At 29.5% G+C, this 18,669-nt stretch overlaps 1 protein-coding gene across 1 annotated transcript in view; it reads left to right on the forward strand.

Moving 5' to 3' along the window:
- The first annotated feature begins 15,315 nt into the window (after window positions 1-15,315).
- LOC148234833 (homeotic protein antennapedia-like) overlaps window positions 15,316-18,669 on the forward strand; it is a 340,898-nt gene continuing 337,544 nt past the window's right edge. The window contains exon 1 of the mRNA XM_088186081.1: window positions 15,316-15,750. The gene's annotated coding sequence lies outside the window, so the exon portion shown is untranslated. The remainder of the gene's footprint in view (window positions 15,751-18,669) is intronic.

The following is an 18,669-nucleotide window of genomic DNA, read 5'->3' on the forward strand; positions in this document are numbered from 1 at the left end:
ATTACTGTTACTTGATCTTCACCAAGGATAGATATTTACCCTTTACCCATATTAACATTTAAAAAAACCTTTAAACTAACGATTGCCTATAACTGACAGACTAAAATTTGTCTTTTCAATAACTTAATTAATTTAATTACAGTAATATCGTATACTTTACTCAAAATTAATTATCAACGATTAAGAATTATTCTTATAATAAATATTTTTACAACGAATGTCAATATCAATGTTATCAATTAAAAATCAATATAAACAAAGCTGTAATAAATATTCCGAAAATATAAACAATAATTATGGATGTAATTTAAATTCTTATGATTTCGTGAAGTGGTGCGTTTTTTGTACGCTACTGTACATTTAATTTACGTTACAATATTATTAAAAACAGTAATTATAAAGTAAATAAGAGGTAGCTCTTATTTACCTTTTTGTTACTGGAACATATATCAATGTAAAAGTTAGCAAACATGGTTTCGGTCTTAATTACCTTATTTTTTTTTACTGCATCCACATCATACCAACGTAAAAAGAAATTAAATAAATCTATCAATAATAAATAATAATCACATTAAAATACTATTACTGCATAATAACATAACAATAACAATTATTTTAATTTAACAAAATTATATTCTGTGACAATCCGTACCACTGTGATTTTGTGAAAAAGCATAATAGATAATGTTTTTGATTGTGATTATACGACATAATTTGATCTGTTCAGTCAATCTTTTCTAGATATCAATTTCCGCGTATTTTAAATGTAAACTTCTTTATTTTTATCTATTTTATATCTAAATAGTTCATTAATGTGTGTCACGATTATTTCTGTGTGTTTTCTTCAATTTACGACGTTTGCCTCGCGCTGAATACCAATTTGGTAAATTAAAGTTAGTTAATTAAAAAAATCCAATATATAATTGTGTTTTTCTTCTAGAGCAGGAGACCCCCCTACATCCCTTATATATACTATGGCGAGCAGGAAGGAAGGGACACGAAGGGCGTTTTCACCTCCATTTCCCGAGGAGCCGTCACTTGGTCCACGGCCTGGCTATCTATCTTGCTCCACAAAAGCGGGACATTATTGCCGGGTCCAAACGTTCCTAAATCTCCCGAATAGAAATTTATTTTCGTTTTCCTCTGTCCGAACGAATGGGAAAGTAATGCCCCGCACCACCCAGCCGGAGGTGCTTCATAATAATGATCGAGTGCTAAAGATCCTGGCTCGACGCTTCTTCTTGAGAAACGCTGGAAAATCGAAATAAATTTTTAAATCGTATAAAGCGACGATTTGTCCAATGCAAACCCACATGATTCAATTTTTAAAATATTTCTCAATACTTTTTCACTTACGATTTTCATCTCTCACAAATATAATTATATACAATAATATTGTAGAAACGTAATTTTTTTATAAATATGTTCAAAGAGATTCAAAATTATCTGATAAATTATTACGGACAATTTCCACTGAATACATAATAATAAATTTTATGTAAGCAAGTGCTGTTTCATCAATTAAAAGGGAAGAAAGATGGGAAGATGGAGTGGTCGGTGATTAAGACTCGGTACGAGATAACGCATCGTTTGACAGAAAAATAGTCTCCTACGCTATATCTATATATCTATATGTGTAGCAGTTTCGACTTCCGCTAAATTAGAACTTTTGACGTCAATGGAAGATTAGAAAAGAAAATTTATTGCCTTACCTACACAAAGCTGGCTAAGGCACTCGCCGAGCACAAAGTTCAAAGTGCAAAAATATATATTTCGGCGAGGACCGCTTATACTTTACAACTTTTATGACCAATTTAAAATATGTATATAATAATTATATTATATAATAATTTTAACCTATATAAATTTTAACTACTTTGTGTCAGATTCAAACGAAAGACTATAAATTCAACAGTAAAAAGAATAAAGAAAAACATTTGATGATAAATATAAACACTAAGTTTACTAAAATAGTAACTAAATTATATACATGTTCCTACAAATATGTATTATTCTTCTGTATACTAGATTTGATTAAAATAAATTAAGATATCAAAAAAAAGTAATTATATAACACAACAATGTTTTTTCGGTTATAAAATATAATATTAAAATTAAGCCAGTAAATTTAAGAAGCAGATTTAATTGGTTATTATAAAAAAAACACTTGTAAGTAGGCTAATTTTATAATTGTCAATCTAACAAGAAGGACCAAAAACTCTAGGGCTTACTATCATCTATTCTTTCCGCAGCTAAACTTTTTGGCAGTTCTATAACACAAAATACATAAATATTTTTTTCACATCTGATCTTTTATATAAAATACGATGTTTTTTAGTAATTCATGAAGATTAGAATAGATTAATACTTTATATAATTTGAATAAATTATATTTTCAATGGGTAATAAATATAGATGACTATCGTTTAAGTTATCCTACATTAATTTTTTAACGGGTATAGTGGTTTGTAAATAATATCACTAAAAGTAGCAACGTGTGTGGCCCGCTTTAGGGGCTAGAGTCCAAGACAGGGCAATATTTGTGTTCCAGTAGGCTCCCGAATGTCTCGCCCAATGATATCGGATCATCTTGATACGCCGTTCTCGCCAGCCACTATATTTCTATACACAAATACATATACAGTTCCAGAAACTAGCCCATGCACATATTATACACACATAGATAAGAGTGACTCCTAGAGCCAACGACTGACAAAATAAATTGCTCAAGCGATATCGCTCCTCTTTCTAAAGATGGATCCGGGATAAAGGGAGACTTGTTTACTGTGCGGATGGACCTAAAGGAAAATCTAAATCGAAAAATTATTTATGTGCGGAAAAGATTGGACGACACCTTATTATATTGCAGTTTGACTGCGATAAGAATCAAATTAGGAATAAATGGATATATTTTCGAATGACTCGCGCTTTAAAATTATTATTAAATAATATAATATGATAATACTTTTATAAGTACACACATTATCGATACATATTGCACAAAAGCAATAAACGCCGCGGGGCACAGACTCTCGCAACATCGATGGATAGATAGATAGATACAATTGCAACAATCCGCCGGGGCAACTTTCTAGCGAATCCCCGAAACTCTGCTCGTTCGTTTTTAGTAAATAAATTTTAAAAAGCCACGCTGGAAATTTTTCGTCGTCATGATTTATTGGGTATGAGCGTTGCTCCGCGCGAGGCTTTGTTTTTGGGTGTATGTGTGTCCCGATGATAAATTATTCATTGTTACCCAATGGCCGGCTGATAGATATTGTTCCCGTGTCCCGATCCTATCTTGATTATTGATCCCGTTTTTCAGACGGGACAACACGCTCGAAAATTATTAACAGGGAGCGTGTTGTGTTGGATGGCTATTTTTTGTTCGTGGAAATTCATTACGCGAAGAAAAACTATGTCGGGATGTGATTTAGTATTTTTTTATGATTAATATTGGTATGTATAAACGAGAATGTCACGGTAAATGTACGTTAAATGGTACGGTAAATGTTTGTAGTATTAGCTAAGAATAATATTATTATTATTAAGTAGTGTTTTTCTTGTCAGATTTATTAATGTGCAAACGTTCTATCTATATAATTTGTGAATATTTAAAATAAGTTATATAGTTTGGATTTTCTATGGTTTTTAATTATCATTCCCAGCATTAACTTGGATAATCAAGAGTATACTGTAATTAGTTATTAAAAATCATATTAGATAATTATTTATTTCATTGGTTAACTCTTCATTTTTAATTATCGTTTTATAATGCATCAAAGTGCCTTTAGATTGTCTTTAATTTATTTAAGAAAACATGTTTATTCGTGGGTTGGGATCAAAGTTAGCTGCGAGAAAAATAGCACATATTTAATTAGTGGTTTTAAACTTGGTTAAATATATATTTGTTTCCTAATAAATTGATTATCATACTGCTAGATTTTATGAAATATAAACAATATTTGAGCAATCTATGAATATTTAGGAATAATGGAATATATTTTGGGCTACAAAACACCATACAATTAGGACTCAAATTATAATATTGTATACTTATTTTTAATCAATTTTATGTTATATATAATATATAATATAATGTATGTTTTTATTATTTTGGTTGTTGGGTTATAAAATTAGTTATTAGCTAAATAAAAAACTATATACAATATATAAATTTAATTTAGTTAGATTTTTAGTGTAATTTAATGATTTTTATTTGCATTGTATAATAGTTACCTTAAATAAAAAGTTGTTATTAATTACACGTATTTCTTAGCAATAAAATAGAATAAAATTGTATTTTATTTTCTTGCTTTAAATATTTTTTTTTGTAATAAATTAAATTTAAAGTATTTTATTTTTACAAATTTATATTTAATTTCCTTCTATTTTTCACAATTATTTGGCAATAAAAAATAATATTTTCACAATATATTCTAATAAAAAATGTTATCGCGTCGTAAAAAAATTCAGTAACACACTTTTCCGCTCACAGATGTCTATAGAACATATTTTCAACGAAAATGAAAAATATATTATTCACAAAACCACCACCGTCAATAAAAAATAATATCACAACACATCATAATAACATATTATAATGCGAATAAATAAACATAACCCAGAATGAATTATTACTTCATGGTAGGGAGGTATTTTCTTTTTTTCGCAACCCCACCAGCGCGAAAACCGTTCGTTCGGGTCCCTGATTCGATTCAGAGAGCCGAATTGAATTTTCTCGGCGCAACTTCGCAACTTGTTTCGTGGCCGAAAGTTCGGCGATTGCTTTTTCCCGATCCCCGATGGCTTTGGCCCATAACGAAGGCTGTGTGTGATTGCGTGTACTATACTTTTTCCAAACCTCCGACCACCAAACCACCCCCGGGCTGCTACGGCTGGAAAAACACGAATATTTCGGCGGGAGCGGCTTAAAAGTTTTCCTCGTACGAAATGAAAATATTCATGTACACACGTGTGTATGTGTATGTGTGTACACAAAAGTTTCGATTTATTGTGCGCTTTACCGTTTCGATATTTACGACCTTTTTATTATACATTTTCATATCGTAAATTCAAGTCATGCGTAAACATCGCGAAGATACACTTACTTTTTGTTATTATTGACTTAAAATAATAATAATATCATATTTTCAACATTTATTTTAATACTATACACACAATAATAAATATTCATATTATTGTTTTATCACAAAATCTTATTGATTCACTGTTAAGCTTTATTCAAATAAAATATCAGAGGTATAAATATCTAAATGTAGCTTTAAAAACACATCTATCCGTTTCGTTTTAAAAGAATTCACTTCCGAATATTTGACCGTACATTGATTTCTTTTTCGTTTAAGTACATATAAATTATGTTTCATGTGTGTGTTCCATGAAAAAAAATGAAAAATGAAATACTTAAGAAAAGTCAATAATTTACTAAGAAATATATATCGCAGAGCATTGCAACATACTCGTAAATAATAATAATTGCGTAAATTAATTTTTTTAATTTGTCTGTACGCAAGAAAAATATCCATTCAAGGTTTGATGATTCGACATTTTTCTTATATTTTTCATTTGATTTTTCTAAGCTCTTTTGAATTTATTTTTTCGTCGAGATAATTTTAGATTAAAGTTTTAATACTATTTTCGGGATGTAAAAATCATTGGCAATTTTTTCAATGTAAATTTTGAACAAATCTTTAGAATTTTATTAACAGCCTAGTCATAATTACAATATTCAGGATCAAAATAAATATCAAATGTTTATAATAAAAATTGCATACGGTCAGAATAAAAACAATGAATGGTCATAATTTTATTATTTAGTGTTAGAATAAATATCAAATTGTGAGAATTAAAATAGCATATGGTTAGAATAAAAATATAGGACGATTAGAATTAAAATATAGGATGATAATATGAATTAAAAAAAATATTTTAACATATGTATAAATATGAATGGGCAATAAATAATTTATTTTTTAAGTCTTATAAAATATCTTGCTTGCACAAAAAATGTTGAACAGGTTAGATGAAAGTGAGCTTTGGTCAAAACATTGAAAACCACATTAATAATTTTGAACGAATCTGCATCAAATCAATTTAATTGTATGTAAGACGCAAGGGTATTTAGAGCGACGGACGAAGCGGGAATAACGATAGAGCACGCTTGGCTTGCTGTATTGACATCTGACAATGTTGCGATTCCAACCAAACAAGTTGGCCCTAAAACACCTTGATAATGACCATGCTTATTAACTAATATTATGCTGACCATCTGTCAACAAAAAACTGAACTTGATATTAAAATATAGATCACTTAATATAAATACTGTCTATTCCTAATAAATACTGACCAATGAACTGTTATAAAGACTGAACTGAATTAATACTGACTAAAAAAAATGATTCTGACCATCTGTTAGAATAATTATCATCAGTCCAATCTCAATTCTAACCATTTAATTTAAATTCCGACTAATTAATATTAATTCTGATCATCTAATATTTATCCTGGCCCCTTAACTCTAATATTAATGCACTCTAATATTGATATTGATAACGTTTATTCACCACATTAGTATCATTAATCAAGTGATAAAAAAATGCTTTGCAAGTAAAAACTGTTCCTTAAATTATCAGTAATTAAAAAATATACGATAATTATTTTTTTTCAAAAGTGAATTTTTAGAAATGTTTGTTTAACTTTTTGTATGTTGAATTGTGATATTTTTTGCATTAATAATACATTGCACGACTACATTGTTGTGGGGGCCGATTTATTTAGTTACAATCTTGGCGGCACTCTGGCAACAGGAACCATCAATTTTTTATCACCCAATTTGAATCATACTTACGTGAATAAAAAGATTGTGGATTGCTTATTTGTACAAATAATTTTCAACCCAAATAAAAGTATTTTTTAACAAGTCAGGTGAACGAGGCACGTGGTGATCGCGCACACCACCATGTATCATTCTTTCGATAGCACCAAGTATAAAATGGTGAACGCCGTGACCTGTCACGCGCTATCACGGAATGTCACACCGAATGAAAAAATACCTCCGAGTGAGACCTGTTTTTTTGAAAAAGAGAAAAAAACTCTTTCCCTACCACCTCTTTGCTTCGTCCGCTTCCACCATTCCACCTTGCTTCGTATTATTATTATACGACGAGCCTACCTGCGTAATCTCAACTTTGAACTTTATAAAACAACATAAATCTCTCGCGGCGGACAGCCAAAGAGACGCGTATTAAAGACCCGCCAGCGTAACGTGACGTCGTGTAAGTCCACTTTAATAATACGATATTTTTTAATATTATAGTATGTGTGTTTAATTAACATATAAAGTCGTAAATTCGACGGCCGAAAAATAAACAAGTAATCGATTTGCATACGTAACGTAATCAATTGTACAAGTTTCGTAATGTGATAATAAATTGTCAGATTGACACGATACTGTTTTCATTGAATAGAAACTTAAAATGTATTAATTAATTAATATTGATACATTTTTTTATATGAATTGAGCGGAAAAATATTGTGAAATGTTGAGAAGCTATTTTTTCTACCCCCAAACATTGCATGCGGATACTTAACCCTCGAATATTGCCCCAATTGTTCATCCATGTTCAGCTTCAAAATATTCTATTGAAAATTTGATAAAGCATACATAGGTTGCAGTAAATGTTCATAATATAGACGTGATGCTCATAATAAATGCGCAAATGTTATTTTTGCAATGATAAATTTTCCAAATTCAGTTCTGAACCATTTATGAATTCACTATTTAATTTAATAGGCAAAATAAATTGTATTTTTGTTCAGTTTAATATTCTTAGATGTGTACTAGTATCTGTGATTCAAGTGTCATTTTTCAGCCATATAAGACGCGTAGTTTGTGTACAGAAGTAAAACGTTGACGACGCATTTCGTCACGCTCTCTGAATTTATTTAGAAAATGAGCAAAGAAGGATTTGCATTAAATTTTGCGTTAAAAGTAGAATTGAGTAAATAATATTCAGAGACGTAATTTCAGCTTTTTCAGGATAGATTCGATGCCGTTTTTTTTATTTTATTTTAAGGGTAACCCGAAGATTTCGTTATTAAGATTAGTGCTTCCGACACGGGTAGAACCAGAACGGGGTACCCGGGTACGCACACGTTTTTTAAGAAACCGAAAACCCTGTCATTTGAATTTAATTATAATATTTGATTTTTTCATATGACATATATATCTCACATAATTTTTGAATATGCACAATTCTCCGGTATTCTTCTACTTTGCAAAAGTGAACCCTTCCCCACAACGATATTTGGTGCTTCCGTTGTCTGAGTCCGGTGTATTCACAGCTGCATTCAGACTAGGTAGTGAGAGCGGTGTATCAAATAGGGATAGGGAATCCCTATTTACCAGTATATTTAGCTATTTAATAATATATTTAGATTATATGACGATAAGATAAGTATATTTCGTTTCGGCATCCTTGAGCATTTGCCGGTTAACAGAAAAAATAAAAGTGCTAATATTTATTTGTTGGATTAATTAAACAATGGGTCAAGGGTTCAACAACGGTGTACAATTCTGCGAGCTTTTGCTTTGAAACTAGGATTTATTAGGATTTGATTAAAAATTATTTGATAATTATTGGAATAGATTGATTTAATTATAAATTATTTGATTAGGTAATTAATATGTATTATTGTTTTAAAAGTAACAAAAAATTTATTCTTCACTTTTGCAAATATGAAAAGAGAAAATTCTGCATGTAGTAGAAGATTATAAAATTTTCATTTAAAATTTTATGATGCTTTCAAGATTATAATCTGCGAGAGTTGACAATAGTCGGCACTTCATAAAGTTTCTATTAATTATTTGACCCATAGTAGAAACACATTTGTGATCCCTTTCACGTATTTTTACAATAAACAAATTTGTATAATAAAATTGTCCCACGCTCACGCACAAATAGCGAAAGAAGAGTTGGTTCTGAAATATTTTTTGCCATTTTGACTATCTCACTTTGGTTAGATGACAAAATTGCATCTTGACTGTGGACCTTAAAATTGGTATATAATGACTAAAATTCTTAGATTCATCTTTATAAAATCTAGATTAGTTTCATCTGATATTCCGGTTGAAGAACAATTTTCGATTTTATTCAGCTATATAGTTATAAATATGTATTGTTATATTATATGCAAATTAATATAATAAAGCGACTATATTCACAAGATGACTATATTAAGGGAAAATAATTAAATAAAAGTAATGGGTAAAAAAACTTCGGATAACGAATCTTCAATTTAAGAAATTAAAATACCATTAGTTCGGTTATGAATGCTATTAAAGCAAAATAAATAGATTCATGGAATTTACTAAAATATTTAAAATTTCTGGAATCCACTGGTAAAACAATTCTAGAAAAGCTTTTTAATTGCTTACTATCTATTAAATCTACATAAATGGAGAGTGAGCGCGTATTTTACTTTGCCAACAATTTTTCATCAAAAATTCGAAGGAATAAAACACTAAATGCATTGATATTTATGAAATATTACTTTTTAGAAAAATATAACAGCAATAAAGAAATACATTTTTAATCAATTTTACTTTAGAATGCATGTAATGTAATATAAAAATTACCTGGAACCGATCCGGGTACCCGGTTAATTAATGGAAAAATACCCGATGAACCGGTAATGAATTTGGCCGGGTATTTGGATGAAGATTCGTAGTATTTCATTAAATGACATGCGCGGCAAATGTCCCCATCTGCCCCCCTAAATGACGTCGCTGGTAATATTATTAAAAAATAAGTAAATTAGTACTTTTTGATACTACATAATAAAAAATCAGGTCAGATTATTATTAATCCTCATTTTGTTATTAAAATGATTTAAACAATAAATGAAAAATTAATTAATATATAATTAAAGGACAACATTCACTTTCTGATCATTAGCTAGTATTTAATATTTTTGTAAATAAATTGTCAATTTAATATAAAAAAATATTTACTCAAACATGTCCCAGTGACCTGGGAGTAATATATTATATTTTTTGAGAAGCGTATTATATTTTTTACTCACTGCCGTATCATATAACAAGTTTTCTTCATACACCACTTTACAGAAATTTGCATACGACGCGATCTTCATCATTCGCGACAATGATTAATTACACATTTTTATCTATAATCTGTTGAGCCAACCAGGAAGATGTGCTTGTAAAAATTTAAAAATAATATACACCCAAATTTTCTATACTCTCAAATGAGTCGATCGGAATGTATCTTTTTTTCGGGATCAGGGTCGCCGTGGACCCCAACACAAAAGGGAGGACCTTCGAGACCGGTATCAGCCGATAAGCCATGGCAAGATATGACGTCACATATAGCAATGGTCCGCAAGATCCCCTCCGATTCCCCACAGCGGGCTCGCGGCGAAGAACCCCCCGAAACGCTCGCGGCCCAATGATTTACGACCCTACAATGTGGTGCGCCATGATTTATAGCCAAGTCCGAAATTCGTTGAACACACACACACACACATCCATATCATTTATATACCCACACGTCCAAACAATAACCACGTGATTTTATCGGTTCGGAATTCGCGCCTCTAAACACTATTTTTAAGAGATGTGTTTAATTGAAAGGAAAAATGTGGAATGGTGCCGTTTGTGTCAAAGTAATTACGGTAGGTCAGTGTGTTTGTGTGCAAATAGCATGGGCGGCACGTGAAGCTCGACTTTTTATTGAGTTGTGTTTTAACTAAACGATTCCTCTGCAAGTCACGTGGTAGCCACTTGCCGTCCGTAAACTTTTTCGCTCAAAGCTCACCGATCATGAGCTATAGTGTGAATGGACCTTGCCTGAAGCTCATTTTCTCTTTTTCTACTGGCTTGTATAAATATATATGCATATATAATATATTTATAGCATAATATAAAATACATTTTGTGAACAAAATATTTTAATAAATAATTAATTAATACGTTATCTATAACGGTGTTCATACAAGATATGCATTTTATTTTTATAACTACTTATAAATTCTGATGAAAATAATTTCTCAAATCAGAAAAATCTAAAATAAAATTTTTGCGCCTTAATACACAATGATACTATTTACATTTTTTTATTGATACTATTTACAAGTCAAATGATTTTTTAATAAATAAAAAACGTTGAAGACAGCGTCTCCTATGTAAATTACTAGTAAAATATGTTAATTAAAACTGTAGATAACCTTAAATTAAAAGATTATAAACCGCAATTATTTTCATAGGAACCTAACACATTTAATTGAACATGGTATCAAAATACACAAACATTGTCCAAATTGCCTTTTAAACTCCCTCACCTGGCCGTGAGATGTAAATAAAAACGGATAGCCTATCTATAAAGCCAGTGTGTATGTGAGTTTATGTTTCGATATAAAGTGGATGTAAAAGGAGTGTTGTAGTAGCACTAAGGAGCTATCGTGTCGCCGTGAAACAGAGAGACTAAACGTTATGGTTCCATATTGAGCGATAAAAGCAAATAATGTTTACGGTTATGGCGGCATTACGGTATGGCACACTTGTTGTTGCCTCTCCCCGAGCTGCTCACAGTGCCGGGCCTCTCAACTTTGCACCTATTATTACGTCATTATTGGCTCAATTCAGACTATGGGTTGAGAAGAGGAAAGGGGGGGGGGATAAGATTGATTTTTTATTGAGTGGCGTTCAGGTTAATTCAATTGTTATTGACATATATGGATATATTATTGTAACTTATCTACAGTCAATAAGTAATAATAATAAAAGAGCTTTTCTTTAGCAATTGTAGTTATTCTTATACTAGATAAATAATTTAAAAATGTGAAATCATATTCACACTATTTTTTTTTACTTATTTAATTTTTTTATTCATACAATTTAATTTATAAGAAACATTTATTATAATATGATTTTTTTGGGTTTAATTTAAATAAAATATTAGACTGTTATTTTATCTTATAATGAAAAAGAAAATATTATGCCATATATATATTATATATAGATATACAGAGAAGGCCTTGGGCAAGGATTGGAATTAGTCATATTTAAAAAAATTGTCGGACATCGCTTGCTCGGATGATTTAACTCGGTTAATTGGGCAATCGTACACAGTTTGTAACATATTACGACCGATTGTCGAAAGAATATTTCACTCCTTCGGTGTTCCTCATGGGATCAACCTGAGCCCTATGCTCATTGCGTTACTTATTTATGACATAAATACGGAAGTAATAAATTCAAGTTTTGGTCATTATGCAGAAAACCTAAAATTATTTAAATAAATTCGATTTATAGCAGACTCTTTCTCTCTACAGAGTGATTTAGATTATCTATGGAGTCTGGCTTTCATCAACCGTTTGCCTTTTAGTGTCGGAAAGTGCCATTATGTGTCATTTTATTTATCTCGTTAGCCATCAGATTATTCTTAAGATCTCGGTGGGAACATTTTTGCTAGAGAAACCTCCACTAAAGATCTCGTAATCACTTTTGATAGCAAGCAAATCTTCTAATGTGTTTTAAATCTTCTAAAGGCTTTGTTATGAGGAATGAATTTCACTTTGACGATCTGTCAGATATTTGCGTCCTCTATGACACTTTAGATCGTAGAATTCTTGAATCGGTATCTATAATTTGGAATCCCCGAATAACTCAATAAAAAAAGTTTAGAAAAGGTTCTTGAGATACCTTTATAAGAGGATATTTGATTATTATCCGTTCTTGTATCCCAGCATATTCAGTTTAAAAGCTATGGTCCTGTTCTCTCTAAAAACTTATTTTTTCAAGAAAAAATAAAATATGTATTTATTTTATTTTAAGGTATGTGAGTACGGATTGTATATGTAGTTGTATCCTAGCGTTGGCATATAATTCATTGAATTCTAAGCGTAACGTCTATTCAATGAAGCACTTTTTAAAGTTGCTAAGGGAAGGTATCGACAACCCGTCAATGCTCGGTGACTTTCATGTGCGAGCTTTAGGGTGCCTTAGAGCAGTGGTATCCAAACTATTTTGATCACGTAACCCTAAGACAGAAAAACAATAAGTGCGTACACCTGAATATACATCTTACATTGTTTGAAAAATTTGAATTTTTCTAAAATATTTTTATCAACTCTTCTCTTACACGAGCCATCCAGCTTGAGTTAAACATGTATATAAATAAACAAAATAAGTAAGAAAGTGATATTTTACAATTTCCTCAACAAATTAAATTAAAAAATAAAAAAATAATTGACCGTGTAATTTTACATGGTCACTCTATTATATTTCTCACTAATATTGTGTCGATGGGCGTCTTCATCATGGACGGACTGTACTTGTGAGCATCATATATTTTTTTAAATATATTTTTTAAATCTTAATTGTATAATTACGCATTGATGAAGTCTGTCAAGTCATGATGGTCAGATTTGTTAAAATAAAAAGAAATACAATATATATAAAAGTAAAACATTAAACGTAAAAATATTTTTAAACATATGCACGTTTACTAGCATGATATACGAGTGGTATCAGTCGATGACAGTTAGCTAAAAAACCTCGGTTCGAATCTCATATTACTGTTTTACCCTAATGTTATTTAAATTTTATCGTGTATTAGTGATTATTATATAATTCTAATTCTAATCGATTATCACAGATTAGATTTTCCTAATCTCACGGACGAATTTCGTGATGATTAAAAATATAAGTTAGGTCGTACATATTAGATATTGAAAAAAACGAGCTAAATTAGATAATTTAGAAAATTATATAACATGTAAAAAAATATGAACATTTTTTTAATAAAAAAGTTCAATATCCAAATCCTAAGTTACATGTAGTTAAATTTACAAAAAATAAATATTTTTTCAATATGGCCATGTATAGCACTGTATGCGATTAAAGCAAAAATTATTAATATTTTAACAAAAATATATTTTTTAAATACATTAATAAAATATTTTTTATTATGCGACATTATGCCCAAAAATAGAAAATTATAGCATAATTTATAAATACATCCCAAAAAAATAATTAAGCAAATTCACTTAATTAAAAAACAATATAAATTAGGCATTAAGCCACGCGGACTCGTACAAAAAAAACAAACAATGGCTTTGTTATATATATTATACTTTTTCTTTACTCTCCTCTGAAATTTATTGTCAATTTCAATAATTACCAATGTTTTCTCGCAGGCGCCTCCTTCACTCCGCCCATAAACCTGTCACATGTCAGTCTGACCCCCACCCGCTACCTAGCCATAATTCAAAAACTTACATAACAAAAACACATAACTCTTTTTTATACGCCGGCACATAAAGTGCGAGAAAGAGACGAATATATGTATCGCGATACAGCGACAAAGCGCTAGAGCAGCGCGCAAGGAAAACAACGCGAAACTAATGGTATAATTTTAATATAAATATTTATAATAATGCATTGTTATTTTATTGATTTAATTGTTTACTGTAATATATTTAAAATTTTAAATATCTCGAAAAGCTAACGAGTGCGAGCGTTGAGGGTATATCGAGCGTCTCGCTCACTCTCACAATTCCCAGATCGTAAATTCCGAAATGGCCGCGCGTGCACGTGTACCGGGAGCGGCTGATTTTAATTTTACGATCTCGCTTTGGCGCACTGATTTACGAGCGCGTTAAAAGAGTACGGACGATGCACAAATATCAGCTGTTCGTTATTGCTTCAAACGTCAAACGGACTTGGAACGTTTGTGCGCGAATTAAAAACGTTCTATATTAAAAATAAAATGGTGGCGTTTTTATCAAATATCGAAATACGGACGCCATTTTGTATTTATAAATTGCGACATTAGATAAGTTAAAAAATTATTTAATTATGATAATGTGATAATATGTAATTTTTTTGATGCAAAAATTAAATAAAGTTATTATCTAAGTTTTATATGGGTTTTTGGTGGCTCGATTTGAATTTTGGCGCGCTTTTCTCGATGGTGATAAATATGATAATGTTTATGTGCGTTGAAAAGAGACAATATAGCGATTAAATGCGCACATTAGCGTCAGATATAACGCGAGGGCGCAACTCGCTCAATTTATGCGTCTCTGTCGCGTGCGCTGCCGTCCCGCGCTAACAAAAAGAGAGAATAATGTCTGCCGGAGTACGTCTGCTGGGCTAGCGGAGGTATTTTATTAGACCTCCAGTGGCGGCGATAAAGCTGTTTTCGTCTCTCTCTGGCGGGGTCCTCTCTGCGAGCTCGTAAAGTATCGGTCACATTTTACTTACGTGTTCAGAACGGCGGGCGCGCGTTGCGTAACTAACGGGACCCTCGTGGACGACGACAAAATCCTGGCCCCCCTCGAGAAAAATATTAATAATATAACATTTAAAACCCAAATAAATAATACAAAATATCGGGTTAAATTCTGAAATTTTCCATATCGACTGCAAATGCATATGAGTGAACAATGTTCCATATGGGCGAAATAAAGTCGAACGTCATTGTCGCATGTGCATCATAAAAATAGTAAAAAAAACTTTTTATCGGACGCACACCGTAAAAACTGCGTTTCAAAGTTCAAGTTTTAACAGATTTTCAGACTCAATAAAACTGAGTAAAAAACTCTTTTTTACACACGTAATAAATACGAGAAAGTTTCATAATATGTTCGACGTCGGAGTTGTTAGTCGCCGGCGGCAGCTGACGGAACAGCCGCTTTGAACTAAGGTAAGTTTAGGCCTATAAAGCGCTATAAATAAGCTATAAACGTGTTTTATTTACGTTTTTTATCATTTCTACTACATATAAGATAAAAATACACATTATCAAATTAAATATACATAAAAAGTAAATTATATATCATCGTTTTATAATTTAAATTGATTCACTCTAAGTCATAAAATCTTTGTTGATCGTCGAACGTGTGGTATTTTTTTATGACTTTTACGACCCATTAGATTTTTTCTCCGGGTCATCATAAAATGTATTGTTTATTTTAATTTGTTACACACAACTAAAATGTTAATTGCTATACAGTTATTTCAACCACATTTGGCAATACTGTTATTATTTTTAATTAACGCAAGATCGATAAATCATCTCTGCTTAAAAATTAACGTTTCACTCAAACAACACAAATTGGACGAGAAATAAAATTTTATAGCGGTCTCGATGAAGTTATTTACATGAATTAGCCATTACGGCGCTGTAATGCGTTCTTAAAATTAAATAAGTATACATGATACAAAAAAATAGTAATTGCACAATGGAATGTACACATTGTGTTATTTATCGTATCATTATATGATAATTTTTGTGTAAAATAAAAATAACAATACAATAACTATGATTGTATACATTTAATTTATTAATTGTGATGAGTTATAAAAATCATTGATGATTTAAGAACGTCGTCAAATCAATTTTGAACGCCCTCCACATAATAAATAATAAACATCGGATATAATAGTAATTGCGGTGGTAATAATCGTTAAAACAGCTTGTAATGTCGTGATTCATATAAAAGAGGCATAAACTTGTCATATAAACTTATAAAACGTTAATTATGACATAATTTACGATTTTTATAAAACGTCGGGTGTAATAAATTTCAAATTATTAACCCGCGGACGTTTTATGTATAAATAATTTGTTGTATGGTGTATGTATGTACAGAATGGGTAATAAAACGATTAATAATGTATCCATTAATTGTATAATTTCTTTAATAATTAAAACGTAGATATTATTTTAATACAATATTTTTTGATATATATAAATAAATATTAATCATACCAAAAATATTTTTTTAATCTTATTTTCTTACTTAATTTATCTAATACAATCCGTAAATATTTTATATTTAAATATTTTTTATATAATATGCTATTTAAAAATCGTATTGTAGCAATTTAAAAATGCAATAATTTAATAATTATACATCTTTTATCTAAACATAATATAAAAATATAAATTAAACCTATTTAAAGGAATAGTTTTATTTATTTTGATACATAAAAACAAATCTTTATTCATACAACAAATATTTTTACTAACTTCCATTCTTACTTTATTTAATTATTAAATCCGTTGATGTCCTATATACAATATAAATAATTTGTTGAATAAAACGATATCTGCTACTTAAAAAATCTGTAGCAATTAAAAATATAATGGTTTGAAACAATATAACTTTCATTTAAATATAAAATAATAAAATATTAGTTGGACACTTTTTATAGAATAGCTTTATATATTTTGATATATGTATATATGATTAAATCAAATATCAAATTAATCATACCAAAAATATTTAAAAAAAATTTTAGTTTTGCTCAATTTATTTAATAAATCCGCGAATATATTATGTATAAATTATTTGTTAGATAAAACGATACATGCTATTTGAAAAACGTATAATGTTAAAACATACAATAATTAAAAAAATATAATTCTTATCTAAATATAAAATATAAATTAAATACATTTTAAAAATTACGTTTATATATTGATATACTAAAACAAATTTTAAATCATACAAAAAATACTTGCAGAATCTTATATTTTTGCTTAATTTATCTAATAAATCCACGGATATTTTATGTATATGTAATTTGTTGTATAAAATGATACCTGATATTTGTAAAATCATAATGTATTTATCAAAACATACAATGGCCTAATAAATATATAACTTTTATCTAAATATTAAATATATAGATAATAATTAAACACATTTTTAAGAATAATTTTAAATATAAAAACACATCCTAAATTATACAAAAAATATTTTTTAAATACTATGATCTTGCTTAATTTATCTAATAAACTCGCAGAAGTATCACGTATAAATAATATGTTGTATAAAACGATATCTGCAATTAAAAAAATTCTATTGTACCAATCAAAACATGCAATGGATTAAAAAATATACAACTTTTATCTAAATATAAAAATATAAACACATTTTTAGAAATAGTTATATATGTATTGATACATAAAATTCAATAATAAATCATACAAAATAAGTAATTAAAATTATTTGCATTTGCTTAGTTTATATAAAAAACTTTATAGAAAAATTTGAAGAAAAAATAATAATTAATAAAATATTTTATTTGAGTTTGTTTTACAAAACTAATTATAATTGTTAATATAACAGAAAATTATAATAAAATATTGCAATTGTATTTTAATACTTTTAATAATTTATTTATAAATGTATTAAATAATATCTATATAACTGCAGTCGACTGTCTTTATCTACTTATTTGACATATTTTTTCATAAGTATGAATATTTTTTTCACCAAAGTGGTGAAAAGAGAGTCAAACGTCGTCCATTTTAAAAACATTAGCAGACTTTTTCTAGATTTTTTTTGCTGCCAGTGGCGTCACGAATAAATTTCTATGGTGGGCGGATTGTCGGCGTGTCGCCATTAATTTTGGACCAAGGACACGTGACTGTGTTCAAATCCGTGCAAACACCAAAAAACATCTTTGCTTAGCGTTTTCGAATATACCTATGTAAGTGCGTATACATATATAGGCCGTGTATATATTTATAAAAATATAAGTCAATATTTATAGCCGGCCGCCCAGGAAAAACAAATGTCCGAGTTAATTTTCCGGATAGAGAAAATTGGAT

Source organism: Plectrocnemia conspersa, unplaced genomic scaffold (assembly GCF_051122295.1).
Source record: "Plectrocnemia conspersa isolate PC_06_02 unplaced genomic scaffold, ASM5112229v1 ptg000005l, whole genome shotgun sequence".
Lineage (NCBI taxonomy): Eukaryota > Metazoa > Arthropoda > Insecta > Trichoptera > Polycentropodidae > Plectrocnemia > Plectrocnemia conspersa.